Here is a 14,521-nt window from a genome sequence, read left to right as displayed (position 1 = left end):
TCCTGTTAGATCTCTTCACCCAGTTTCCCCGTAGTTGGAACAAGAACCTACTTTGCAACTCCCTGTTTCGGAAATAGTTTTTTGTCTTGTCTCCTCCACCCTCCGTTTTCAGAGCTTCAGCTGCACATATGCATTCTCTCCCTGCCCCGTACCTCTTCCATTTTCTCTCTCCCTGCCATTTAACTCTGGACCTGAGCAAACAGCTCTTGGCCCATCTCTAACGCCGCCTGGGGTCACGTTTGACTCCGGTAAGCACTGGGAGCTGGGCTCGGTCTGTGCAGGACGCTGCTGGGCCCGCGAACGGATCTGGGTCTTTCGGCCGCCCCCAGCCCGGACCCCTCTCTCCCCGGCCCTGTCCCCCACCCGGCCACGCGCCCGGCTCTCGCTGGGTACTTGTCTTCGCCCAGGCCCTGCTGCCTCGCTACTGGCCCGCGGCGGCTCGGCTACCCCGCCGGCCCTAGCGCCCGCCGGCTCCGGGGCAGAGAGGGGCGGGCGCGGCGCACACGCAACACGCCGCTCCGGCAGCGGCTTGTGGGGGCGGCTTAAATAGGGCGGGCCGGGCGCCGGCGTTGCACTGTCAGGGCGGAGGGCGCTGGTTGTCAGCCCTGTAGCTGCTACGCCGGGCGGTGAGTGAGGCGGCGCCGCGGGCGCGTTGCTCCCTGCGGGGGGTTCGGGGAGGGGGCTCCGCTCGGTGCGAGCTGCCGCCTGGGGTCTTCCCGGGCCGCGGCTGCGCGGCGAGGCGATGCCGGCTCCTTCCCCTGCCCTGCCGCAGCCCGCCGGCGAGAGAGCGCGAGGGGCCGGCGGAGCCCCTGGCGCTGCGGTTGTTCTGCCGCCTGCCCGGGCCTCTCGGGCGCTCCGCGGCTGATCGCTCTCGCTGACACGACGCTGTGTGTCTCCGGCGCGCCGGGGGAAGCGGGCTCTCCGGCACACCGGGAAGCTGGGGGTCTGGCAGGGGCCTCAGCCCGAAGCTGATCAGATGGCTTGAAAGCCTCCTCTCCGTTTCCGTGTGTTGGGGATGCGCCAGTACAGCTAGTGGGCTGGCAGAACCCCCCCCATCTCTGTGTCTCTGCGTGGTGACTGTGGAAACCGGCTCTGTACTCTTGGTTTCACTGCAGGACAGTTCATGTGGTGCTATGCCACACAAGAGCTTGCACTCCACAAGCAAAACCTGCACTAGTGCGAACAAAAGAGCACAAGTCTTGTGGGAGGGGACTTGGGTCTAGTTTTCTAGAGCAGTGTTTCTCAACAATGGGTACCCCTTTTCTTTTTGCGAATACAGACTAACACGGCTGTTACTCTGAAACCTGTAACAATGGGTCTGTGGACCCGTGCAAGTCCCTGGGATCTCCTGGACACAGTTTAGGAAAGCAGCAAGCCGGTCCCTGGTATCAAAAAGGTTGAGAAATGCTGTTCTAGAGGGTGTACTGCTGAACTTCTAAAATAGAAGTCACAGATATAGGGCCATGTGTGGTGGTGAGTTTCAGTGAAAACTGCCTAGTGACCCTCCTGAATTGGATCTCAGAAGTCACTCTGAAAGTGACTCTGTCATATCTAATTAAACAACCTCTGCTTAGTGCTAAGAAATGGTAGACTTGTACAGATCAGTGCTATGCTGTATTGTGCTACTGGGGTTATAGGTATGTGAGACTTCCCTTGATATGAGTTAGCTTTCCCTTATTTAAAGGGACACTAGAATTAACCCTCTAAGCATTGTAACATTGTTGCTTTTTAATATGTTACTGAAATGTGCTCCTCAGACATCTGTTCCTCTTCAGTTAAGTGAAAACTGGACTGGTCAGTTTTGTTTCTCTGGGTCTTGCATATAACAGTGATACACGATCAGAGGTCCCATGCAGGGTTTCAAATCCAATCTGAGGCTGTTCTTGTGTTAAAACTAAGGAAAGCATTAGACCTAAACTGTGTGTAAACTGAAGCTAGTTTGGTGAAAAAGTGGCATTTGTTTCTGCAGGTCTAGTTCTCCCTCCTTTCAATGACTGAGTAGAAACTCTACTCCAAAGGGATGCTGTCAGGTCAAACTGGCTTGAAGTTTTATATTTAAAGCCAAAAGCTCTTAGACTAATTCCTTTCTTTGTTAAATGTTGGTTGAGAAACACTGTTTAAACACACCTTTTTCTGAAGGGTCTATAGTCCAAACATTGTGGTGTTACTGTAATGTAGTGGTTCTCAACCTGCAGCCTGCATGTGGCCCAATTAACACAGCTGTGGCCCAGCTGTGCCCTGAAGGCTGCCTGGTGCGCACCGCAGGGCGTGGCGGGGTTGGGGTCTGGGACTGCTGGCCACACTGAGGGCCTAGCAGTGTCCAGTGTCCCTGCCACCCAGAGCTCCACTCCTGGCCTCACTTTGTGGAGGGGTCTGTGGGCGGGAGGCGCTGGACAAGGGGGGTGCTGTGGTTCTCAACCTGTGGCCCAGGTAATACATTATGGGCTACATATACGGCCCACAGTGATAAATAAGTTGAGAACCACTGCTCTAATGTATTAGAGCCAGAAAGTGAAAATGGCTACTCTAATACAGGGCCTGACTCTGATTAATCTCTGAACTGATGTAACTCTCAGGACCTCTGTGTGCAAGCTAAAACAACTGATATCTTTATCATGCTACTTTCTTAAATATAACTAGATGCCTTTTTAAAATGGTTTTAATAACTAGTAATACAGCTAAGAATTTAACACTTGAACCATATACCTTATGTGTGGTATATGAACTTGTACAGCATTCATTATAAAGCTGTCTACCTTTGATGGTTTCGGAGTGGTAGAGTCTCTTAATACAGAATAAGGAAAATTAGCTTTTTAAGGGCTTCCTATTAAGTTGAAGCCACTAGTTTTTAAACATTCTACCCTTTTCAAAAATCTCTCATTCTGGTTTATTAATTCTTAAGGGATACTAACTTTGGTTAATGTAGAATAACTTCTTTGTAGGACTAGGACTGTGTTTTAAGGGCAAACATAGTGTCTTCAGATGTCAGTGTTCAACAAGAATGTGTAGTCTCAGCACTCAAACCTGTAGTTCCTAAATTTCAAAGGAGAACCTATGGACGATCAGGCATATTTGGAGAATTGGGTCCAACATAGGTATGCAACATAGGTATCTGGTGCGGGGTAGAGTCCAAGATGCCCTGGTTGGATCCTATGATAGGGCTTGATAAGGCAGTTACTTTAGACATTAACCTTTCCTATCTACTTTTCCGTACCTAGTTGGGAAAACTGTTCGAAAATGGTTTTGGCAAGCTTTTCTCTGGCTTGCACTGTTCAGACAAAGCAGTTTCTAACCCTGTTCTTAACCAGTTAACTAATGTTAATATATTTGTAATCTGGCTGGGGGCATACTCTTGGAGTGGTTTGGCAAGAAATTTTGGACATTGATACGCTTAAGGTTCCACAGGAGTGCATTAAGTACGCGGGCACACACAAAGACCTCTCCTTGCAAACAATAATAGTACAGGTTGTCCAAATAGCTTAATTTAATGTTCCAATTAAGCATATGATATGGCTCAGTCTGGAGCTGTGCTGTTGGCCTTGCCAGTGTCCACTGCCAGAGTTGTCATGACTTCTCACTCTCTGAAAAGCAGCACTTCCTTATTCTCAATTAAGGAAATGTTCAGACCCTGTCTGGTTGGGGGGGAAAAATAAAGCTTAGTATTTAATTCGTAACAGTACACGCTCAAGAGTATGAGCAAACATGAGCCTTCCTTGACAACTGCAGTGAATAAACTAAATCTAAAAATGTTAAACTTGTACATTTTGGAACTTATTTTGCAACTTTAAGCAACAAATGTTAGGTTGGATTTGGGTCATCAATTTCATAAAGCAAACATTTCCTAGGTTTTTTCTGTCCTGGAAGCAAGGTTGATATTACTGCAAAACAAAACCACTCCTTCAAAAGGGAAGGAATGAGATGAGTTTCTAGTCATCTTAGGCAAATTTTCCTGCTTTTGAATAAACTTATGAGTCTACCTATCTGGTTGCATCACAAGATATGAATTACTAAATGTTAAAATTTCACTTTAAAATTCTGCTCCTAGGGAATGAGTGTGCTGTTGTTGGGGGCACCTTGGTCTCCTTTGCAGACTACTTCCAGCATTGGAAAACCACAAACTTTGCTGTGTGGGTTTTGGTTTGGTTTTTGGGGTTAGGTTTTGTGGGAATAGACTTTTTTAATATTATAAACTACTTGGAGTGTTAATGACTAACAATCAGTGGACACCCTGATGAGATTGCTGTGGATAGTAGATAACAAATATCAAGAGAGGATGATAGTATTGCGCTAAAATGGGTGCTAGCACTTAATGGATTTTTCTGTCCCTGCTCATAAGTACACTTCATTGAAGAATGTGGTTGGCTCTACTAACTCTTCACTAGTCTGTTTCTTAAACTTTTATTTTCTCTGCCTGTGTTCTACAAGCAAGCATTCTGGCCAATGAAGCTGTATTGTTTGAGACTCTAGATCCATGGGCCTCTGGCTGGCTGCCATGTCTGTTTTCTAAAATGTAGTCAAAACACATGAAATACTTTCTTGATATATTGCATGTAACTGATTTGCGTAACATGCTTGTAGGAGCTATAGCAATCTCAAATGGGAGAGGAAGTGGTGGTATGCCTAGTTATGAATGGGAGAGGTGTTCCACGAGAATTTCCCTAAGACGTGGTCCATACTGTGGGGAAAAACGTATGCTCTACTGCATTACCTTGATCACTTAAGACTACAACTCTGAGGCATGGAGGGGGAGGGGCTTGCAGTTTTCCAACCCAGCCTAACCTGTCAAAATTGGGACACTTCAAAGCACTAAGTACTCTAGCCTTAGTTTCTACATTAAATTATGGGTGTCAGTTTGTCTTCAAATGACAAGCTATGGTCCATTTAAAAAAAAAAAACAAAACAAAAAAAAAAACCCCCTTCAATTAAAAGCCTACTAGATATTTTTCTCATAAGCCACCTGTACTAGAAGCTTGTCTATCGTTGGCTGAAAATAGCTTCCTTACCAGAAAGCAAAAAAAATTATACTTGGAGCCAAGACACTCTTGGTGGCTGATTTTTTCCAATAGTGATCACTTCTGATAGCTTAGGGCCCTGTTCTGCAAACACTTCCACACAGTCCTGTGGAGGAGAGAGAGAAGGGCTTGTGGGACAAGGCATTTAGGCTTTTTCTGCATGATCTACAATCCTTAAATCCAGAACCCTTAATATAAGAATGACCATGAGGGGTCAGACCAATGGTCCATCTAGCCCAGTATCTGGTGTTCTGATAGTGACCAGTGCTGGGTGCTTTGGAGGAAATGAATAGAATGGGCAATTATTGAATGATCATCCCTTCTTCTCCACTCCCAGCTTCTGACAGAGGCTAGGGACACTCAGAACATTGGGTTGCATCCTTGACCATCTTAGCTAATAGTGTGGTGTGTGTGTTTTTTTTGGGTTTTTTTTTGTTCCCCCTTTCTTAAATCACATTGCTACAACTTAACATGCTGATGCCAAAAACTTTTATTGGTGGGAGCAATCGACTAGTGGAAAGGAATTTCTTCTCGCTTAATGCAAACTACTTTTACACTTTCTGCAGGTGACTAAAAAGGAACTGCTGTATAGTGTATTAGGGCTTGTCTACACTGGCACTTTACAGTGCTGCAACTTTCTCACTTGGGGTGTGAAAAAACACCACCCCCTGAGTGCTGTAAGTTTCAGCACTGAAAAGTGCCAGTGTAGACAGTGCATCAGCACTGGGAGCTATTCCCCTTGTGGAGGTGGGTGGTTTTTTTATAGTGCTGGGAGAGCTCTCCACGTTGGTGCTGCGACTACACAGCCATGTTAAAGTGCTGACACAGCAGAGCTTTAACATTGCTAGTGAAGACATGCCCTTAGTCCTGGGACAAGGAATCATTGAGAACTTTTACATAAAGAGGGAATCAGTAGGCCTGATTCTTGTAATACTCTTCGAGGAGTGAGTAAGGGTTGTGAACCCAGTCACTTCCAATAAGGTACTTATTGAGTTCCTTGTTCTAGTCTTGAATGCTTTAGCAGTATCTATTTATCTGTTGTATTGTGACTTTAGTCTAAAGGATTGGAGTTTAAATGCCTGAACGCTAGTTCCTTGTGACATGATCTAAATTAAACTTGCCTGACTCTTACTTAACCTTTCTGAGATTGCAGGTGACTAAGTGTGTATAAGAAGCTAATTCTTGCACTGTCTCTCATTCATCATTCAGAAGGTATATGATGACTTTACATGTGTACTGAGCTGTATTTTCCTGGAACTATCAGAATGAGTAAAATACCATGATTTTTGTCGGTTATGCTGCTGGTGACACCGCAAAAGTGCTTCTGTGTATGACCAGCAATAAGCTTTTGCAGAACGATGCCCATCTTGGGTGCCTTTTGTGAATGAACCTACTGCAAACAGAGAAGCTGGGGTGTTACTGCACACATCAGTAGAAAGTTGTAGATGTGTTCATTCTAATTGGAATGATAGGCTTAAACATCACTTCTGAGACAGTGCAAGCACTCATAATTAGCTTCCTATTGATTATGGAGGTGAGAACAATTTAGTGTTCAGTGGTCCAGCATATCCAGCATATAGTGTTCAGCATATCCAGAAGTGGATCAGTTTCAGTCTAAATATTAGGGCAACTAGTTATAACTTATACAATCTTAATTTGTGGTGCTACCAGCTTCACCTACAATAATCTAACTCTTAAAAGATGGTTGGGCACAGTCTTGTCATGTAGTGCTATACTGTCAGACTTGAGAACTTAATGTCCAGTTCAGCATGTCCTCAAGTTACCTTTTTGGACGCTATTTTGATTCTAAAATACAGCTGCTGTTCCCCTGAACATCTAAAGGAGTTAGCCATACATTTGAGGGCAGAATTGAGTGCCCACTTCGAATGTATTTCCTAGACATGCTGCTGTGTAAAGACTGCTGAGAAATGTTCTAATCCTCAGTGTGCTTGCAGTTTGCAGGGTAGAAAGAGAAAATTATCTTAAGTGCTAGATCAAATTCACTCTGCTGCAAGGGCAGGTTATAGACTTTATTAGGAATACTCAGGGCTTGCTACATGTATGGGAGGATTGATGCTGTGGTGATTGATGCATCAGCCGTCGATTTTAGTGGGTCTAGTGAAGACCCACTAAATTGACCGCCAATCACTCTCCCGTTGACTCCTGTACTCTAGCGGATCAAGAAGAGTAAGGGGAGTGTCTGGGAGGATGTCTCCTGTTGACATCGCACAGTGTGGGCCCTGCAGTAAGTAGATCTAAGCTACATCAATTTGAATTACACTTTTCACGTCACTCGAATGGCATAGCTTAGATCGACTTTTCCATTTAGTGTAGACAAGGTCTCAGAAGGCCATATGAGACTGATGGACCAGACTTTCAGGCACAGTGTAGCAATCCTATAATCACTAGAATAATCTGGCTGTAGAATCAATCTAACTATGGTAACTATAACACTTCTGGGTTTTGACCTGTAGGTGGGGGTACTCGCATATTATTGCTTGATGAGAAAAACAGAATGCCCTTTTCTGGGATCTGAAACTTTATTTCTATGACCTGCAACTGAAAGCTCTTTCTGCTTCTCTGTGGACCAAAAGGTGAGAGGCAGGTTGAAAACTACTGCACTAGCTCTCGTGGCATAGATCAGTACAGCAGCTTCTATGCCTTCTGCTTTCCCTGTTGCTTGTGTGAGGGTGACTGGGCTTCCTTTTAGAGTAGCAGCCGTGTTAGTCTGTATTCACAAAAAGAAAAGGAGTACTAGTGGCACCTTAGAGACTAACCAATTTGAGCATAAGCTTTCATGAGCTACAGCTCACTTCATCGGATGTATTCAGTGGAAAATACAGTGAGGAGATTTATATACACACAACATGAAACAATGGGTGTTATCATACACACTGTAAGGAGAGTGATCACTTAAGATGAGCTATTACCAGCAAGGGGGGGGAACCTTTTGTAGTGATAATCAAGGTGGGCCATTTCCAGCAGTTAACAGGAACGTCTGAGGAACGGGGGGGTGGGGGGGGGTGGTAATAGTTTTACTTTGTGTAATGACCCATCCACTCCCAGTCTCTGTTCAAGCCTAAGTTAATTGTATCCAGTTTGCAAATTAATTCCAATTCAGCAGTCTCTTGTTGGAGTCTGTTTTTGAAGTCTTTTTGTTGTAATATTGCGACCTTTAGGTCTAATCGAGTGACCAGAGAGATTGAAGTGTTCTCCGACTGGTTTATGAATATTACAATTCTTGACATCTCATTTGTGTCCATTTATTCTTTTATGTAGAGACTGTCCAGTTTGACCAATGTACATGGCAGAGGGGCATTGCTGGCACATGATGGCATATACACACATTGGTAGATGTGCAGGTGAACAAGCCTCTGATAGTGTGGCTGATGTGATTAGGCCCTATGATGGTGTCCCCTGAATAGATGTGGACACAGTTGGCAACGGGCTTTGTTGCAAGTATAGGTTCCTGGGTTAGTGGTTCTGTTGTGTGGTGTGTAGTTGCTGGTGAGTATTTGCTTCAGGTTGGGGGGCTGTCTGTAGGCAAGAACTGGCCCGTCTCCCAAGATTTGTGAGTGATGGGTCGTCCTTCAGGATAGGTTGTAGATCCTTGATGATGCGTTGGAGAGGTTTTAGTTGGGGGCTGAAGGTGATGGCTAGTGGCGTTCTGTTTTCTTTGTTGGGCCTGTCCTGTAGTAGGTGACTTCTGGTTACTCTTCTGGCTCTGTCAGTTTTTCTTCTCTTCAGCAGGTGGGTATTGTAGTTTTAAGAACGCTTGATAGAGATCTTGTAGGTGTTTGTCTGAGGGGTTGGAGCAAATGCAGTTGTATCGTAGAGCTTGGCTGTGGACGATGGATCGTGTGGTGTGGTCTGGGTGAAAGCTGGAGGCATGTAGGTAGGAATAGCGGTCAGTAGATTTCCGGTATAAGGTGGTGGTTATGTGACCATCATTTATTAGCACTGTAGTGTCCAGGTAGTAGATCTCTTGTGTGGACTGGTCCAGGCTGAGGTTGGTGGGATGGGAACTGTTGAAATCATGGTGGAATTGCTCAAGGGCTTCTTTTCCATGGGTCCAGATGATGTCATCAACATAGTGCAAGTAGAGTAGGTGCATTAGGGGACGAGAGCTGAGGAAGTGTTGTTCTAAGTCAGCCATAAAAATGTTGGCATACTGTGGGGCCATGCGGGTACCCATAGCAGTGCTGCTGATTTGAAGGTATACCTTGTCCCTAAATGTGAAATAGTTATGGGTGAGGACAAAGTTCAGCCACCAGGTTTGCCGTGACATTATCGGGGATACTGTTCCTGACAGCTTGTAGTCCATCTTTGTGTGGAATGTTGGTATAGAGGACTTCTACATCCATAGTGGCCAGGATGGTGTTTTCAGGAAGATCACTGATGGATTGTAGTTTCCTCAGGAAGTCAGTGGTGTCTCGAAGATAGCTGGGAGTCCTGGTAGTGTAGGGCCTGAGGAGGGAGTCAGGGTGCCAATGCCTGAGATGATGGGGCGTCCAGGATTTCCAGGTTTATGGATCTTGGGTAGCAGATAGAATACCCCAGGTCGGAGTTCGAGGGGTGTGTCTGTGCGGATTTGTTCTTGTGCTTTTTCAGGGAGTTTCTTGAGCAAATGGTGTAGTTTCTTTTGGTAACCCTCAGTGGGATCAGAGGGTAATGGCTTGTAGAAAGTGGTGTTGGAGAGCTGCCTAGCAGCCTCTTGTTCATATTCCAACCTATTCATGATGACGAGAGCACCTCCTTTGTCAGCCTTTTTGATTATGATGTCAGAGTTGTTTCTGAGGCTGTGGATGGCATTGTGTTCTGTACAGCTGAGGTTATGGGGCAAGTGATGCTGCTTTTCCACAATTTCAGCCCGTGCACGTCGGCAGAAGCACTCTATGTAGAAGTCCAGTCTGTTTTGACCTTCAGGAGGAGTCGACCTAGAACCCTTCTTTTTGTAGTGTTGCTAGGAAGGTCTCTGTGGATTAGTATGTTGTTCTGAGGTGTGTTGGAAATATTCCTTGAGTCGGAGAGGTCGAAGCTCTTGTTGTTGTGTGTGTTTTTTTTTGTTTGTTTGTTTGTTTAAGCCCTTTGAGGCCACTGGCTACTAATGTAAGTTGATCAGTCTTTACTAGGGGTATGTCTAAACTAGGAAGACTATACCAGCATAGCTATGTTGCCGGAGCTCTGGCTGGCAGCATCCTGTAGAGTAGACACAGCCTACAGCAATGGAAGGGGTTTTCATGTTGGTGTGGGAACACTGCCTTCCCAAACAGCAGTAGCTATGTGGATGGAAGCACTCTTCCATTGGCATAGATGCATCTATACTGGGGGCTAGGTTGGTATAGCTATGTCAGATGGTGTGGATTTTTTATACACCTGACTAATGTAGTTGTTAGCTGGTAACTTTTCAGTATAGACCAGACCTCTGCCTGGGTGGGAGGAGAAGTTCAGGAGAACTTGCTTTCATAAGTGCTAGATTAATTTCCTAGACTAAACTTAAGTCTGTATGCATCATATTAAAAGGACCATCTCTTGAGGTGGGTATCGGTTCCTGCAGCAGCACCCTCTCCTGTGCTGTGGTTTCATACTTGGCTGGAATGAGGTTCTAGACTGGGTCTCTTCCTTATTCAGGCTTTCAGACTTGGGTACTACAAGAAGATCCCCTGCTAACTATGTACAGGAACATGCAGCAGTAAAAGGGGGGGAGGGGGAATTGTAATGAATTGATGGCAATCCAGGTGCATTGCAGTACACTTAATGTAATAGCAATGGCCCACTCAGACATAAGCATAGTCTGGTAACTTTTAGAGGGACACTTCCCAAAATGATGGGAGAGGGGAAATCTTAGCAGATATCACTCAATTTGTAGGAGGCAGCAGTGGCAATCAAACTAGAGCAAGTTTCCATAGTACTAGTCACTAAACCTTTCTTTAGTGCAAGACTCACAACCCCTTTGCTAGCCATCTTGCCAAATCTAAATGTTTTGCTGTGTACACACTACAGCTTACATAGGTGTAAGTTACGTTGCTGAGGTGTGAATAAGCTTCGCCCCCCCAACCCCCAAGTGACATAAGTTACACTGACCTAAGTGCTTGTGTGTATATCGCTATGTCAGTGGGAGAGCTTCTCCCACCGACATAGCTACCCCTGCTGGTGGGGCTGGAGAACTAAGTCAACAGGAGAGCTCTCTTCCATCAGCTGAGTGTCTGTACTAACAGCGCTACAGTGGTGCTGCTGTAAGCTCTCATCATGTAGCCATAGCCTTTGGGTGGAGAGAGAGAAACTATTGATTCTTGAGTTTTCTCTCAGCAATAGAGAAGCTGACTGCTACTCTCCTGTTTTCTTCCGTTGCACTGGAATGATGTCTGGTTACTGATAGACAATAGGGGAGTGCTTAGCCCTCTGTAAATAGATCATTGTACACCATGAGTGGGAGGAGCAAAGAATATCAGTATCTTGCCAATTTTGCTTACTGCCTCAAATGATTCTGTCCTTGCTGTGAAGATCAGTCTTGGATGCTGTGCTCGTTACTTATGTGTCAGAAGGAAGCTTTCTTTGCCTGGGTGGCACAAAAGATTTTAACAGAACTGATCTGAAGAGCTCAGAAGGATTCTTTCTCAAGTGGAAAGTCAACTCTGCATGTCAGTATTTGGAAATTGATGCTGTTTGCCTAAAGGTAGGTATATTACTGAGTCTCTCTTTCAATAGAGTAACTTGAGAAAAGATCTAACCTATTTTCTTTCTGCCAAAATCCACTGCAAAACTAGCTGCTAATCTTGGTCATGGTACAGTAAAAGCTTCTTAATACTGTCTACTTTATATATGAAAACTTTAAACTCTCTTGCATAATATGTCTTCAGGTGCATCTCTATGTGCTTATCAGTTTGAACATCACAAGCTTTTATGCTCCAGGGAGTGAGTCTGCTTCATTTAGGGCAGAGGTTCTCAACCTTTTTCTTTCCGAGGTCCCCACAACATGCTATAAAAACTCCGTGGCCCATCTGTGCCACAATAACTGATTTTTCTGTATACAAAAGCTGGGGCCAGAGTTAGGGGGTATCAAGCAGGGCAATTGCCTGGGGCCACCATGCCACAGGTGGCCCCCGTGAAGCTACATGGCTCAGGCTTCAGCTTCAGCCCCAGGTGGTAGGGACCTGGGCTTCAGCCCCATGCGGTGGGACTTTGGCTTTCTGTCCTGGGCCCCCATGAAACCTGCTTGAGGCTCCCTATGGGGCCCTGGACCCCTGGCTGAGAACCACTGTTTTAGGGTATACTGCTATGCCTTCCATTCTACAAGGAATGGTGCCATTTGCTACTCCTGTCATGTTTGACTAGGGTCCTGCATGTCACATTACATTCTCTGCCATTCAGATATCAGGATAACAAGCAAACAGCTTGCTCAAAGGTCTCCAGCTTGCCAAAAGAGCAGTACTTTAAGATAATGTTGAAGTAAAAAGAAAACGGTACAGAGTTTAGGCATAGAAGTTTCTGGTTATCGGGGAATAAGGTACAGATTATCAAGGGGTGCAAAATTTGGTTTAGGAGCGGGTGGCATAAGGAATACATAACCTGCAATTTCCCTGATTGGGGTTAAAAGTTTAACGGGTCAAAGTACAGACATTGAGCTATGGGGGTATGTTGTCAATATAATGGCTATATTCAGGTGTGGAGTATGAGTGGATACGATGATGAGAATGGATCTACCCTCATTTGGTGGGATTTAATGTTCGGTGAGTTTATGGTTCCAGTTCATATGGTCCAATGGAAAAAGTCCCTTTCCCATAGTTGATGCACGATGTTGTACCAGCTCTCACCTCCTGGTACTGTCAGTGGCTGGTGATGTGTTCGATGTAGATGTCCCTGGACCATCGGATGGTGTCCGAGACCATGAGGCGCCGCATGAGCCGTGCGTAGCATCGACCGATCCCACAGGTCCGCAGCACACGCTCGTTGCAGGGGTCCCAAGCGCTCGGGGCTCCAAATGAGTCACCTGATCTTGCTGACTTTCCAGCACAATTTAACCTTGATAGCAGTGTGCTAGACCTGCCAATGACCAATAGATAGGATTGCTCATCTCTAAGCAAACAGATGAAGGATTGAGGTTGGCATGCAACAAAAGCAAGTGATCAGCCAGCTTTTGTCTTGCCTGTTTAAGGGCTGGGAAAAAATTGATTCGAGTTCTTAAGGAGGCACTTGGAGATGAGGATCAAGCCTGCCCTGTAAGGGATGGGTGTGGGGTCTAGACATGAGTGGATTGTATGGGAGGTGTCACAACAAAAGGGGGAGACCTTTCATCTTATGCAGATGCTGACTAGCTCATCTCAGATGCCCTAAGTTTGGCTGACCTAGGGTCTTGAAGAAAAGGACCAGGTGCTAAAGTATGTCCACTCTGGGTGTGGGGCAGGGAGACCTTTCAGCAGCAAGTATGTGCCTAGGCCAACTAAGTTGAGCTCATGCCCCTTGCATTATGGGGCTAAAAATAGCAGTGTAGATGTTCCCCCTTGGGTGGCTCTGGGGGCTCTGAGGCCTCCCCCACACCCTCTTTCTGAGTTTCAGTGCTCAGGCTGAGTCGGTTGACCCAGGCTTTGAGACCTGTGTGCACACCCTTAATTTGCCTCTGCAGTGGAGACAAGGCAATCAGAGCTGCTGGGCATTGTCAGAGTGAAGTAGGTGAAAGGTCCTGCATCCTTGTGTTTCACTTAGTGTTTGGCATTTGTGAATTATACACTGGTCAATCTGTTCTTCCTATGCCTGTGTGGCCTTACCTTCATTACAAAAAGTATTCACTAGGGGCTTGTCTACACTGGCAATTAACAGTGCTGCAACTTCTTGCTCAGGGATGTGAAAAAACACCCCAATCAGCACAGGGCACTGGAGGCGTGGTGAGGAAACCAGCTAAGTGACTTCTCGTAAGTCACGGTCCTTCCAGAGCCAGGAATTGAACTGAGCCCTAGACCAGTGCCCTAGTTACAAGACCATCCTCTGCTCTCTTACTGGTGTTGTGAAACCCTGAACTATTTCTATGACTATTTGCAGTCTCTGGCAACCTAATTCTTCTCCAAACACTTGTGTAGACCTCTTGTGAGCTAGACTGCTCTATTGCCTAGTTGAGTAACTCATTGCAGTAACAGATTTTAAGATTGTAAACTGAGACCATTCCGTAGCAGTAACATTTTAATTTTAAAGGGAACCATATCTTGCTAGCATACAGCTAACTAGCATCCTGAATTTAAATGTAATTTTCATATCTATTTTACACTAGTAAACACGTACTTTATCTGGTGTTCAGTCTTTTTACAACACACTATGTGAACATATTTGGCTTTAATATTCTTTAGTTTTGCTTTGATCTAACTTCACAATATTCAATAAGGTTTAACAGCTTAAGCATCTGAGTAAATAACTACCAGCCTCCAAAAACAGTATTTGCTCCACATAACATCAAAATATCCACTGCATTTTTTTCCCCTCTAAAAGCCTATTGACTCTTCCTCTTGTGGTAGGAGGCG

General features: G+C 45.5%; 1 protein-coding gene across 3 annotated transcripts in view; it reads left to right on the top strand.

Annotated features, from left to right (window-relative positions):
* Nucleotides 1–499: 499 nt before the first annotated feature.
* Nucleotides 500–14,521, top strand: part of ACSL1 (acyl-CoA synthetase long chain family member 1) — a 60,939-nt gene continuing 46,917 nt past the window's right edge. For 2 of the 3 annotated variants that reach the window (XM_074951228.1, XM_074951226.1), the window contains exon 1: nt 500–626. The gene's annotated coding sequence lies outside the window, so the exon portion shown is untranslated. Of the gene's footprint in view, nt 627–11,532; nt 11,689–14,521 lie in introns of those variants that run through there. The other variant, XM_074951227.1, reaches the window with a different exon arrangement.

The sequence above is a fragment of the Natator depressus genome, chromosome 4 (assembly GCF_965152275.1).
Source record: "Natator depressus isolate rNatDep1 chromosome 4, rNatDep2.hap1, whole genome shotgun sequence".
NCBI lineage: Eukaryota > Metazoa > Chordata > Testudines > Cheloniidae > Natator > Natator depressus.
Note: the sequence above shows the minus strand (reverse complement) of the source record. Positions and strands in the feature narration are given on the sequence as shown.